Source organism: Peromyscus maniculatus, chromosome 9, assembly GCF_049852395.1.
Source record: "Peromyscus maniculatus bairdii isolate BWxNUB_F1_BW_parent chromosome 9, HU_Pman_BW_mat_3.1, whole genome shotgun sequence".
Classification (NCBI taxonomy): Eukaryota; Metazoa; Chordata; class Mammalia; order Rodentia; family Cricetidae; genus Peromyscus; species Peromyscus maniculatus.
Genome location: NC_134860.1, coordinates 106,885,003 through 106,900,588, shown reverse-complemented (window position 1 = coordinate 106,900,588; position 15,586 = coordinate 106,885,003). Strand labels below are relative to the sequence as shown.

General features: G+C 36.0%; 1 pseudogene; it reads right to left on the bottom strand.

Moving 5' to 3' along the window:
• Window positions 1-11,239: 11,239 nt before the first annotated feature.
• LOC102921468 (heterogeneous nuclear ribonucleoprotein D-like pseudogene) lies at window positions 11,240-13,142 on the bottom strand (annotated as a pseudogene).
• Window positions 13,143-15,586: the final 2,444 nt, after the last annotated feature.

Sequence of the window (15,586 nt, the reverse complement as noted above, 5' to 3'; positions counted from 1 at the left end):
AACCATGTAGCCTAATTTCTAGTAGAGAACACAGAAATTGAAGATGCCAAGACTGTGAACATCTGAAAAAGTGAACTCCCATCTTGGAATTGATCCAGTCCAAAGGGAGGCTATGTCTGTTGCAGCTGACAGAACTTCTGGGCTGGACTGCCTAAAACATTTAGAGTCTAGATAATGGCAACATGTACCCAGATGTTGGATATGGAGCTGATGGATTTTGTGCTTTAGCTGTTTGGCTTTGACTTTATTTTGGTCTAACTTTTCCTTGATATAGCACCATTGATCCCTTTAGAATAGGAATGATTATTCTACTCGAAGTAAGGAATTTGTTTGATTTTGTAGGAATACAAAGTTAAAAATGGTTCAGCATCTCACATGAGACTTGAACTTTCAAACAATGTTGAAGTTGTAAAGAATATAGGGAATTTTGAAAACATTTTGCTTTATGAGAGGCCCATGAGACAATGGGAACAAGAAATGGTAGGTGTGGTTTCAAGTGTATATATGAATGACAAGTAGATAAAATGATTTTCTACTTGGCAGGGTGTATAAGCACTTAGGATACAAGACTCTACAAGTAGATCATTTCATTTTATTTGCCTCTGGATATATCTGGTATAGAATGTCTTGATTAGGATAAGTAAGTCGAACTGGCTCATCCAATCTAGTAGACTGCATAAAAAGGAAAAACAGCTCTGAATACTATCATTCATTGGTTTACCTATTCTGGTTGTAGATGTGATGTAAACAACTTTCTCAAAATCCTTCTGCCATGCTTTTCCTGGGGTGATATAATATACCCTGAAACTGCAAGCCAAAGTAAATACTTTTAGTTGCTTATTTCTGGTATTTTATAGCATGAATAAAATAGGTATTAAAACAGTGTTAGCATCCTCATAAACATTAAAATTTTTAAACTTTCAATAATCTCCCAGGATCCTCAAATACTGCCATTAAGAACAAATTAGTCTAATTCTATGTGCTAAATTTTAAATAGGATATTTCTATTTATTTATATCACATTACATATAAGTAGATGATGAGCTGACATATTACACAAACTTTCTTGTATACCTATTAGAGACTAAAGAAACAGTAGATGACTTACTAGACTCCTGTGGAAAATTCATGATTTTCCAATTTTCATTCACATCTTTAGAAAGCATTCTGATAAACTCATTTATTAGGGCTCAAGCTTTTTAACATTTTTCTGTACCAGGCTCTCACAGGGGATAATTTTCCTTGAAATGTCACTGAAAAGTGAGAGTATTACTAGTAGGGCTCAGCTTCAGAACTTGGAAACAGGTCGACATCCTTCCCTAATAGTGTTTCTCTTTGTCTTATTTTTCTGCATATCAGCATATTGAAGCTAAGAGAAATGCATTTTCACATCCGTGGAAAGAAAATCTGTGACTTCTTAATGTATGATTTCTGCTGTAATTTGTTATAGGTTATAATTGAATGCTAATTTATTACACAAAACAGTCAATACCCTTTTACATTATCAAAGAATGAGAAAAGACCAGTTCTATAGCTTAGAATGATAATTGGTAAATTTTTCTACCTGAATCTTATTTTTTAATTTTAGGAATTAATTTCAATTTCATTTCAATACATTTTGCCACTTTTCTATATTGAGTGAATTTTCAATCAAATTACAAACAAAAATTAAAGATAAACATTTTTCCATATATTTGAATTTATTCTCAAATAAAATTTCTCTGGTAGCATTCCTCCATTCTTCAGAATAAAGATTTCACAAAAAAAATTGTAGCATATTCATTTTAATTATTACTTCACTTATTAAAGGCATTCTTACTGCTTTTATTCATAAGTGGAATACACTTATAATAAACATTCACTAACAACAAATTTTTTCCTCAATAATAGCATAACTAATATCCACTACTTTTTAAGAGAAACAATATATTCACTGAAACAATGTTTGCAAGGATATTAGTTGGGCAGCAATTACTTAGTTATTTAGTTGAATTCCATTCATAATCTTCTAAAATAAATTCTACTTTGATAATTGTATTTCATTCATGCTTAAAGTTTCATTCACATTATCCTGTGCTTAATAAGCATAAAAATAATAATATGCTTTCATTTAGCATTACCAACATTAGCATTAAATGATAAATGAATCAATAAAAGTGACTTATCTGTGAATAATTCTGTTTTTTAGAATGCTATTTTCAATTTTAAAAGCAAACCTTCTAGGAAGCTACTTAGTTGTCCTGAAATATTAATTTCATACACCATTTTTGGTTTAAAAAACATAATTTTGCAAAGACGTCACAGCAACCCTCTATGGGCAATTTATTAGTCACATGTTCTGGCTTGAGCATCTCCCATGTAGCCAGTGAAAATGAACCTCAAGTTATTAGAGCAACCAGTTCATTTATTCATATTTACATTTATTTTAGCCATAAATCATTTGATAGACTTAGTTCAAGTTTAGTGCTTCAAATTATCCTAGCTTTTACTTTTTGCCACTCCATGTTACAGACACAGTTGATAGAAAAGTCAATGATGAATTTGAATTCATAACAGTACCTCATACATTAGTTGATGTAATTATTTTTCTAAATTCTACCTTTGAGCATGTATGTGAAACAACAAGCACATATATTATAAAAAGTTATTTATGTTCTCACTCCTCTCGACCGTTTTTGCCATTTTTTGCTGTATGCAAGGTTTTTATCAACATTTTTCATTTGGATACGTAACTCAACTTAAAAGAGGACCTATTTGCTTAGATATACAACAACAGAAAAGTTTGCTTAGTTGAAAGATTGATTTTGGTGTCCATAGAATTCATTTGTTCCATTTGTAAAAATGAATTAATTTAAATATCGCTTGCCTAATTTTTGTCTTGCTTACTGAAATGGTGTTGAGGATTCAAAATCACTTTCCCATCATCTTTTTATTATGCTAACATTATATATGTATTATATATATATATATATATATATATATATATATATATATATATATATTATATGTGTGTGTCTGGACTGAAAGGCTTGGGGTATGTGATTCACATATATTATTGCTTAAATCTTTGGAAAATAATTGGTGAAGCAAGTAATTCCTCCACTCTTTTCATAATTGATGAAAACTTGACTTTGATAGATATAAAAATTTTTATTCAAGGTCCTGCAACTGGTCTTGATTAACAATCACAAGAACAATGTTTCCTAACAGCACTTTGTGATTTCAAGTGGGCAAAAACATTCTATCATTACTTCTATCATTTTATCATTGTATTCTAGTTAAGGCAATCGATTACTCAAAACTCTTTCCAATATTTCACTATCAATTAAAAAAGTTAATATCTCTATTTTCTTCTGTTTAATTTTACCTAATTTTCAATTATGTATTAAAATACATAGCAGGTGTGAGTTACCTAGATTTAAAAGAATGAAGCATAGTTTTGACACTCCAGAAATTTTGCCTAGTGTCACACAGCCAATAAATGGCTGAACATTCACTTCTGCCCGCTGTGGGACAATGCTTTTGTACACTGGTTTAATAAAATGCTGATTGGCCAGTAGCCACACATATTGTCAACATGACAGAATTTCATTCATTTTATTCTTGATGTACATCCACTAGCATGTTTTAATTTTCTTATCCATTCATCTGCTATGGACACTTTGGCCAGAATTATAGAAGAATAAACATGAAAATTATTTCATTTACTTAGGATATTTATGGGATTGTTGTTGCATTAAATTGCAATTGTTTTATTTTTAATTTTATGGAAACCCCTTGCCTTCTTTCATGGTGTCTAAGATTTCCAATCTCACAAATAGTTTCCAGGAGTTCCTTTCCACTACTCTCTTGTCAAAACTTGTTAGCTTTAGTTGGTTTCACAACAGGCCCTCTTGTAGGAAAGAGATGATACTCTATAGTAGTTTCAAGTCATATTCTCTTCATAAGGAGTGATGTTGCATTCTTTTTCACATGTCCAGTGGCTATCTGTGTGTGATCTCTACAGAAACGTCATTTAACTCCAGTAAATGTTTTTCAATTAGGTTATTTTCAAGTATCTATTTATTTTTATGTGTATGTATGTGCATATACATGTATATTCCAGCCTGCATGTGATTATGTGCACTGAGTTAATTGATACTGTATAAGTGAAAGAGTCCAGGATTCCAGAAAAGGGTATCACAGCCCACGAAACTGAAGTTAACAATTGTTGTGAGCTTCTGCATGGTTTTGGAAACTGAAGCCAGGTCTTCTGCAAGAGCAATAAGTACTTTTAACTACTGAGCCCTTCTCTGGGATGCCCCCCTCCACTACCTTTAAGTTGCTTCATTAAAGGAGTTTATACATATTTTGTTTTTATTCTTTTATAGAAACATGGGCTTTAAATACTACATTCCCCTATTATGGGACTTACCTTGAACTGTTTTGTATTTTTAAGCAGAATATTTTTATATAAGTCCACATGATTTTCTTTTATGACTTTCCTTTTAGATTTTGGTTTCATTGTTGTTGATTCCTGACCCTTAGAAGATTTACCTCAAATAATGTTGTCCCATTTCTAGTTATAAAAGGAGATTCTGAAAGCTACTTGCTTCATACTTTAGTGAACATGCATGTTAATATTAAAATGTATTTATAACTACATCTGATTATAACACAGTACCCTGAAGTTATGCATGTTGAATACAGTGATCAGATGCATTTTATATTGTAATCTGTATTTTATTATTATAGTAAACATTTTCTTCTATTTCATATAATTTAATGATCATGAAGCTTAAAATATTTAGAGGAAGTCCAATATTTTGTAGGAAAATTCCATGGATAAGCTCAATAACCTACAGATGTAATTTTGCTATTCCATTTGTGAAAAACCATGGCATATGAACAAATTCTCTGTATTTGATATTTTGGACATGAATAACTCTAGAGGCAATGATTTTCAAAGTATAATGTACCTATAAATCATCCAGATTCTGATTAACATTTAGCTTTACTATAAGTGCTTCCCACAGTTTAGGGATTTGTCTAAAGGGAAGTTAATATTTAAAAATATGTTACAGACACACATTCAGAAAAGTTGGGACTGGGAGGGGAGTGCACTCCAGCGGCATGCCTTGAAATTCATTGTGCTAATTATGTATACACAAATGAGAGAAAGATGGCATTTTAGCTAATTTCGGTAGAAGAGCTCTGCAGGAGAGCAGTCTCAGTGGCATTGAAGAAACTATGGTTGATAGTTTCTGTATATATTGTTGAAACCTGTAATTGGACAAAGTGAAGACTTTGCCATTTGTCTAGGACTGACCTGGGCCAGGTCTTGCCATTTCAATAGGTCCGGGAAATTATGGTCCTTGACATATCCATGCTCCTATCAATGATACACCTTCATTTATTTTCAGTTTTAAGATTAGTAAGTCACTTAGAGTGCCTCAGTTTCTGCCATTGTAATAATCTTATCAAGTGTATCTAGTATACAGAAAAGTGTGAAAAACACTACCTCAAATTTCATGTGTGCTAAAACTGAAATATTTAATAGAATACCTCCTTTATAGTTATCTGAGGACATATTTTGGTCAAGACCCTTAATACATTGAAGGCTAAGGAATACCTTTGAAATTCATTTAAACTATATTTTCTGTGGGGTGGAAATATTTTTTTCATGACCAAACTTGAGTTCCTCTCAATCTCAATTCAACTTGGTCCCATACCTGTATATGTACATTAAGAGCTCAATATCAGCAAAAGCAGTTTTTGTGAAAATGTTTTCTGAGGGGAGTAATTTAATAATAATCTTTCACCCAGGATGTGTGATCAAATCATAAATCCTCTACCTTCCTTAAGTGTAGACGCATAACCGCATTCTGCCTTCAACATAAATTTTATTAGATACCTTTCACTATAATCACTGGATCACTGACTGTATTTCTCCCACAGTACATTCCCACCCACTGAATTCCATTCCTCCCTACTGTCTACCTGAATATGCCTTTCTTGAACTATCCATGTGAAGTCTGTACACTGTTGAAATCTATAGCCATGCATCCAAAAATAAGAGATTACAAACAATGTCCACAGAAAGTGGTGTTGAAGTATCTTCAAATAATCTGCTAACAAGTCTGCAGAATTATGAAGCTGAAGCAGTAAACAAAATACCTAGGGAAGAGAACGCCACATACTAGTGGTGCATATAATAACATTTGGGCAACAGAATAATAGAAAGAAAGGACGGAGGGAGGGAGGGAAGAAGGGAGGAAGGAAAAGAGGGAGGGAGGAAGGAAAGAAGGAAGAAAAAATAGGATTACCTATCCAATTTTTAACAAAATATTTATTTTAATAACAAAGCAACATGACTCTGAATATAAAACAGAAAGTTGCATTTTTATAGTCACAAGAACTCAAAACATGTTTTGAACATCAAAATATGTCAAGCATTACCAAAATTTTATTTTATAACACCATGTCACTAATGTCAAATCTTTGTAGATTATAGCTCCAACAATCACATTCACATACACTAAATTTTGTTATATGGAATTTTAGTGGATGGATAATTATTATGAAATATGTTGATTTCTTATTGTCTATGAAAATTACAATGCAGCATTCAGTTTGCTTTTAACTGAGTGAAGACAGATTCATGATGTAAGATACAGCATTCTGTGAGTAATTGTCTGGGCGACAATTGTGTTTTTATTGGAGATAAATAGTACAAATAACAGATGTTTATGTAAAATTTTTATATTGCTGATCTTCCTCTTCAAGATTTGTGGTATATTTGAATGATGTTATTTGTAAGTTTATATTTATTATCACAAAGAGCTTCAGTTTAGAGCATTTTAAAATTCAGACATGAAATAAATATATCAACTACATAACCTAAAATGTAAAATAAAAATTTTAAATGCACATATGTTTCAATATACAAAACTGTTGCTTGCAAAACATAAATTTCTTAATTTGCAGGAAACCTCGAAGTGGATATAAGGTAAAATCCATAAAATGTCAGATTTGTTTTAAATTGCAAAGCTGAGTAGGGAGGCATCTAGTAATCAATTTTTGGCAATTTAGATCTGGAGTAGCAAAAATAATCTATCCCTTCAAGCACTGATGAGTGATATGATTCTACAAGGCATTGTGGTGCTCACAGGCTGTGTGGGAGAGCGACCGACCTGCCTCTCCCCTTCTCTTCACCACATGACATCTTCTGCCACCCCGTTCTCTTCATGCCATGTCACCATGTCATCATCAAGTTTTCTGGAGATCACCTGCCCAGCCATTTGGGCCTGTGGTTAGTGCCTCGCAGTCTTGTGAGCACTAGCAATATCCCTCATGGAATGTCACTTCAACCCTTTTCTTCTAACATATCTGTTGGTTACTGTAGAAATGCCAGGTGTCTCACAAAGCTTTCCGGGTGTATGTCTGTGTGAGTGTGTGCTTGAACTCAGTTTTCCTTCTACATGAGGGTAATTAGAAGGCGTTTGCAGGACTCTAATTAGGAATTCATAATTCAAAGTTGACTGATTAGTACCATAAGGCCCTTGATCAAGAATTTGTATTTTCAAAGCTCCTGTATGAGCTCATTATACATCATTAAGTAAATATGTAACAGAAGGCTCATGATTAGCATTATAAACATTAAAATGCTTTATTTGGGGGGAAATAAGTTATGTTCACTCTTAACTGCTGCTTAGAAAGTATGTAGAAAGCATTCACATCACTATCCCTCCCTCCCTCCTCTCTTCTTTTTTTCATAACCAAAGGTTAGATGGCTAATCAAATCATCAGTAAATAATTTTATGTGTCCTACATCTGAAAACCTCAGTATTCTGTTGGGAAAAACTAAAAGAACATAAACACCAATGTCATAGAATAAACGACATGGTTGTTTAGTGTGTGCTTCGTAACAGAATCTCTAAGGCAGCAGAATCTACTCTGAGTCCTACTTTCATAGTAATATGTTTGAAGGCAGTAAGGCAAGAGAAGTACTTGATATATCCGCCATCTGTCTCTAGCAAGCAGAAACTGCCAATATTTACTTCATGAACCTGACAATTGTTGACTGCAAATATGTGCTTAGTTCAATACATAGCAACTGTTTCATTGTCAGTAGTAGACATATCACTGAAAACTTTAGGGACATAAAAAGGACACCATTTATTTTGTATTTAATATTATTGAGAACAATTATATAACACCCTTCAACATATGTTCAAATGCAAGCAATACACGGTTAGTATTTACACAAATTCTAAGCCTTAAAATTGGAAACAATATATGGAATGTTTATGGCAACAAAATCTTATTCAAATAATGGGAAATTTAAGTAGTAAATTAATATGTATATGCTTGTTAAAACCACATTTATAGACTAAAAACTTTAGATGGATTTGAATGTTAATGATTACATAAATTTTTGTGGTTTTTAACCTTGTTTTTCTAAATTGGGGCTGGCTAGTTGTTTTTCTGAGACAATACCTTATGTAATCTAGAATTATTTGCAGTAAAATATGTAATAGAGGAAGACTGAACTCTGGATTATCGTCCCTCAACTGCTGTGGGATGTTCTGTATGTCCTGTGGGAGCCCTTCTTGGATTCTTTGTGGTGTTACCCAGCAGGTCCGCATAGAGGATGATTAGGACCATGGGCCTGAGTGCAGGTGTCTGAGATGGTCTGCACTTGGCTGTGCTGGGGGATGGTCTGTATGTCAAGTTGTTCTGATTGATAAATAAATAAAACCTGATCGGCTGTGGCTAGGCAGGAAGGATAGGCGGGACTAACAGAGAGGAGAAATAAAAGGACAGGAAGGCAGAAGGACTGACTGCCAGATGCCGCCATGACCAGCAGCATGTGAAGATGCTGGTAAGCCACCAGGCACGTGGCAAGGTATAGATTTATGGAAATGGACGAATTTAAGCTATAAGCACAGTTAGCAAGAAGCCTGCCACGGCCATACAGTTTGTAAGCAATATAAGTCTCTGTGTTTACTTGGTTGGGTCTGAGCGGCTGTGGGACTGGCGGGTGACAGAGATTTGTCCTGACTGTGGGCACGGCAGGAAAACTCTAGCAACACTCAACCTTCTAAGTACTGGATTTACAGGCCTGTGCCACCATGCCTAGCTGTATTCTTTCATAGATTCATGATATACTTAAACATCTTCAATAAACATAGCTGACTAAAGGTTTTCATTTTTCAGTATCAAGTGTCTTCTAAATTTTCATTTTCTCCAGGGTAAGCATGTATGCATTTGTAACACAATCTTCCATCCACCTCTGCAGGTTCATCTATTCAGAACATAGAAATATTGCTAGTGGGAATATGATGGGGATTTCAGGATTTTTTCCTTAATGTTGCTAGTTTACCAGTGTAATTATTTTGGATTGAAAACATGTAGACTGATGGGGAGTTCAATTTTATATCTTAATGTCACTGAAAAGGTGAATCCAACCTTCTGTATATTAAAGTAACAAGAACCATTTTTATATTCCAAAAGAATCTAGCATGCTTTATTCCACTAAGGCAGTGATGTGGGCTTGGGGATTTCTTCTTACTTTTACTGATCATTTATGCAATATGAAGAATGTATAACTAGACATTGAATATAATTGTTCTGTTGGTCATTCAAAAAGTGATTAAAAATAATTTGTTCTGGGGGAAGGCTTTTTGTAATCTTTATCTTATTTTATTTTATTTTTTAATGTATTTGAAAATTAACATAAAATTGTACAAATAAGAAACTAGACATCACAAAATCCCAATAATCCAATTAAAAATGGGGCAGAGTTTTAAACATAATTCTCAACAGAAGAATCTCAAATGGCCAGGAGACATTTAAGGAGTTGTTCAATAGCCTTAGCCGTCAGGGAAATACAAATCAAAATGAATCTGAGGTTCCATGTTATAGCAGTCAGAATGGCTAAGACCAAAAACAGTAATGACAGCTCATGCTGGAGAGGATGTGGAGCAATGGGAACACTCCTCCACTGCTGATGGGAGTGTAAACTTCTACAGTCACATTGGAAATCAATATGGCAGTTTCTCAGAAAATTGGGAATCAATCTATCTCAAGATCCAGCTATACCACATTTGAGCATATACTCAAAGGATGCTCAATTATTCCAAAAGGAAGCTTGCTCAGCTATTTTCATAGCAGCATTATTCATAATATCCAGAACTTGGAAACAACTTAGATACCCCTCAAGTTAAGAATGGATAAAGGAAATGTGGTGCATTTACACAATGGAGTATTACTCAACTGCTAGAACAATGACATCAGGAAATTTGAAGGCAAATAAACAGAACTAGAAAAAAGAAAAAGAAAAAAACAACCTTCCTGAGTGAGGTAACACAGATCAAGAAAGACAAGCATGGTATGTAGTCACTCATAAGTGGATATTAGGTGTAAAGGAGAACCAGGCTCCAATCCTCAGCCCCAGAGAGGTTAGAGAGCCTTCATCCAGGGAACAATGGAAACAGATGCAGAGATCTACAGCCAACACTAGGCCAATCTGGGGGAATCCTGCTGAAGACAGGAAGAAAGGATTGTAAAGTGGGGATGAGGGCATGGGGAAGTGAGGTGGGTGTGTGTGTGGGGGGGCAATCTTATCACAAGGGAACCCACAGAAACAACTAACCTGCCCTCATAGGAGCTCATAGACTTTGAACCAACAGCTAGGGAGCCTGCATCCGACCAAAATAGGCCCTCACCATATGTGTGAAAATTGTGTAGCTTGATCTACTTGTGGGACTCCTAGAGGAATCAAGACTTGCCTCTAATGCTTTGGCTGTCTTCCAAGAAAGTAGTCCTCATATTGGGTTGCCTCGGCCAGACTTAATACAAGGGGAGGAGCTTATTCCTGCCTCAACTTGACATGACATGCTTTGTTGACACCCAATTTACTCCTGCTCTGTCTGTTTCTCCTCAGAAAGCATGCTTTCTGAGGAGAAACAGACAGAGCAGGAGTAAATTGGGGGGGTGTCAGAAGGTGAGGAGAAGGTGGGGGAAAGGAATGGGAGAATAGGAGGGAGGGCAAACTGTGGCAGGGATGTAAAATAAAGGAATACATTTAATCAAAAATTCATATAAACACAAGTCTACATTGAGTCATAACAGAGTTATCAGAGGACAAAGTTTTAAAAAATTGGCAACTATGTCCAGTTGGATAAAACTGTGTCATGTACATAATTGTCTTTTACAAAATAATCATCTTAGGTTAACAACAACAACAACAACAAAATCAAGCAATCTGCAATGTTGTCCTGTAAGATGGTTTCATTACACCTTCTGATGTCTTCCAGCATACTCCTTTAGTGGGGCTTGTAGTTATTCTGGAATAACTTCCTGGAAGCCTGCCATTAGTGCTCTGTTGACCTCTGTAGTCTGCATATCCTTGTCTGTATCTGTGGTGGTATTTTGTTCCCTAAAATATTGTGTACCCTAATAAACTTATCTGGGGTCAGAGAACACAAAAGCCGCTAGATACTTAGGATAGGCAATAGTAGCACACACCTTTAATCCTAGCATTCCAGAGGCAGAAATCCATCTTTTCAAGGATACAGACAAGCATGGTGACTCACACCTTTAATCCCAGGGAGTGATGGTAGATAGCAGAAATGTATATATGGCATGAGGACCAAAAACTAGAAGCATTTGGCTGGTTAAGCTTTCAGACTTTCGAGCAGCAGTTCAGCTGAGATTCATTCTGGATGAGGACACAGAAGCTTCAGTCTGAGGAAACAGGATCAGCTGAAGAACTGGCCAGGTGAGGTAGCTGTGACTGGTTCTGCTTCTCTGATCTTCCAGTGTTCACCCCAATAACTGGCCTCAGGTTTGATTTTATTAATAAGACTCTCTAAGATTCCTGCTACATATATCCATGGTTCCCATAGTTAGACCCAGTATAACCATATCTACCATAGCCACTATAGATTTGTCACTGCCATAGGCTCTATTATAATTTTCATATTCTTAACCATAATAGTTACTAAATCCTTGGTTCACTTTTGGCTCCGACCTCTTCTACATCCTCCAGTAGCACCTCTTCCACCAGGTATAGCACCTCTTCCACCTTTTTGTTGTTGCTATTACTGCCTGTGTAGCTCCTTGGACTGGGCAATTTTGATCTTGCACATCCCAGAACCGATTTGTTGGTCTCTACTTTCTAACAATTTATTTTATATATTATAAAATTATGCTTCGTATCAACCACAGATTCCCTTGTTCTCCCCTCTCCCCCTCCCACCCTTCCCCCAGCCCACCCCACCCCCCAGTCCCATCTCCTCCAGGGCAAATCTCCCCTGGGGATTGAGTTCAACCTGGTAGACTCAGTCCAGGCAGGTCCAGTCCCCTCCTCCCAGGCTGAGCCAAGTGTCCCTGCATAAGCTCCAGGTTTCAAATAGCCAGCTCATGCACTGAGGACAGGTCCAGGTCCCAATGCCTGGATGCCTCCCAAACAGATCAAGCTAATCAACTGTCTTATTTATCTGGAGGGCCTGATCCAGTTGGGGGCTCCTCAGCTATTGGTTCATAGTTCATGTGTTTCCATTCGTTTGGCTGTTTGTCCCTGTGCTTTTTCCAATCTTGGTCTCAACAATTCTCACCCATGCAAGGCTCTTGATCTGTATATGTGATAAAATGGAATCCTCACCTTTCATTTATTTTTGTATCCATGGGAAGCTCAATATTTCCTATCTCTCCAAAGGCTCCAAAATAGTCTACAGCTTATTCTTCTCAAGTATCTGGATTCAATCTGCCCAAACAACCTTTTTTAGGGGGCTCTTTCCACTTTAAAGTTTTGGCTTTTTGGGAGCTATCAATTTACCATCCAATTTGTTTTCTCTCAGGTCCAATACCTTATCCACACTAGCAGCATCTTTGAAAAGCACAAATCCAAATCCTTTTAATCTTCCAGTGACCGGATATGTTTTAATTGTGCATTCTATAACTTCCTCAAACTGAAACAAATATTCAGTCAGATCTTCCTTGCTTGTATCCCAGCTCAAGCTTCTAATAAGCATTTTATCATCATCCTGCTGATTCTTGCTCTCATTGTTCTAGGATCCATCTGTGAATTCCTCTATGTCACAGTACTCATTCTGGTCCTCCATGGTGAGGGAACCATTGGCAAGGGGGTACTGGCTGGCAGTACTGTTCAGGCAGCAGTTGTAACAGAAATCTTAAATGGTCTTATTAATAAAAACAAACCCGGAGCCAGGTATTGGGGTAAATGCTGAAAGACCAGAGAGACAGAACAGGCCACAGAAAACCTCACCTTGCCAACTTCCCAGCCGATTCGGTTCCTCATCCAGAATGAATCTCAGCTGAACTGCTGCTAAAAGCCTAAAAGCTTAACCAGGCTCTAGTTCCTGGTCCTCATACCGTATATACCTTTCTGTTTCCTACCATCACTTCCTGGGATTGAAGGTGTGTGTCACCATGCCTGGCTGTTTCCAGTGTGGCTTTGAACACACAGAAATCCAGACAGGTCTCTGCCTTTGGAATGAATACTAGGATTAAAGGTGTGTGTGCCACCATTTTCTGGCCTCTATGTCTATCTAGTGGCTGTTCTGTTCTCTGACTGCAGATAAGTTTATTAGGGTGCACAATGTATTGGGGAACACAGTATCACCACAAGCAGTGGTGGTAGAGCATTATGTGGAGCTGTATTGAAAATGGCAGAAGAGATGTAATTTTTTTTAAGTAGGCCATTAACATATTCTTTTTATTTTAATTTTTGTATTTGTTATTTTATGTGTATGTGTGTGTGTTTGCATTAGATCATGAACACTGTGTGCATACAAGGTCCATGAAGCCAAGACCAGGGCTTCCAATGGCCTGTAACTAGAGATACAGTAGCATGTATAACCATGTGGGTGCTGAGAACTGAACCCAAGTCGTTTGGAAGAACATCAATATTCATTAACCACAGAAACATATTTCCATCCTCTGTAAACAGGTATTTTTTTCTATTTAAAATTTTAGCAAAACAACTTATTATAAAGTAATTAACATGTAAATTGTATTGTTATATATAAAATACAGTTTTAACCTTGAGAAAAAATTAAGTCCTGTGGTATACATGGCAAAGCTGACAGGAACCTAGGACATTCAATATCCCTCAAAACCTGTGCTACATCCTTGGGCCATTGGATGCTTATGTAAAAAGTCATGGGCAGAAACTTTTCCAGGACACACTGCCAGACACAATTTCAAACTGATAATTAAACACCAGAGGATATATTCAATAAAATAATCTTATATATTAATTACTTTAATTTTCTATAGGATAAAAGAGAGTAGTTGGAAGACAAATTCCCAAAGCAAGTAATTAAAGTGTATTTCCCTTGGTGATCTATTAACATATTTCGGCAAATTCATACTTCTTGTGTGAGATAGAGACCAGGAGGTGAGAACAGTAGCACTCTTAGTGGGGTTTTGAGCAGCTGTATTTCTTTTGCCCAGAGAATTGAACTCTGAGTGGTTCTGTCAATACTGCCACTGCTAATGATAAGTGACAATGATAAGTGAAATCACAAACAGTAGTGAACATTTATGTACCATGAAAATTATATGCACATGTTCTAAAACTTTTTAATGGGACTTGTGAATATACTTATTGACATACCTTTTAAAATTAAATAATGAGACAAAGTAAGTCAATGACTTGTTAATTATGGCTCATATCTTAAGAACTAAAATTTGGTTCCCTTTTCAAATTCTCAATAGATTCCATTTCTGATGCTAAAATAATCTCTTACTAATATCTGTTAGGTTTCTGGAAATTTTTGAAAGAGTAGATCATGTACAAGGTGACTAATTCAGTCGAAATTGTATTAACTAAGAGCAGATGATGTAATCCAGCGTGTTGTGCTTGGACCTTTTATCTTCCATTTTCTTAACTGTGTCACATCCAACTTTTGGTGGTAGCTTAATAACCTCACCATCTCAGAAGATATATTTTCTGGAAAAGCATTCTCTGAGGCTTCATCATCTAAGGTCTTTTTATTTGGAAATATGTTGATCTCTGCCTTCATTGAAATCTTCGTTTCTATAAGCAAATTAGTTTTAATCCAGGCACTTATTCAGATACCTCTTCTTTCCCATAGCCATAGATACATAACATTTACTCTTGCTAAGAGTTTCCATTTCTTGATCACTAGATTTCTCATTGCTTTGTCAGGACAGTTGATATCATGTCATCCCATTGACCAAACAAAACCTACAAAAGCCAGTAGTCTTTCCTAGGATCACCCTAATCAATTCCTAGTAATGGGGTGCACAGAGCCTGAACCAGCCATCTTTTGTTTCCAGACAGCACTTCTGGTGTTGGGACTGGGACATCAGCCCAGCCACAAAACCTTTGACCTATAATTTGTCCTGCCTGCAAGATGTGCTGTAGTATCAGTGGCACAGAACTTGTGGGAGTGGCCAACCAATGACTGGTCTAACTTGAGGCCCATGCCAGGAGAGGAAGCCTATGGCTGACACTGCCTGGAGGGCCACAACCCAACATGATTGGCAAAAAGAAAAAAAAAAAGGCAATGAAATTTTTCCTAATGATAGTCTGCTCTAATCATAGACCAGA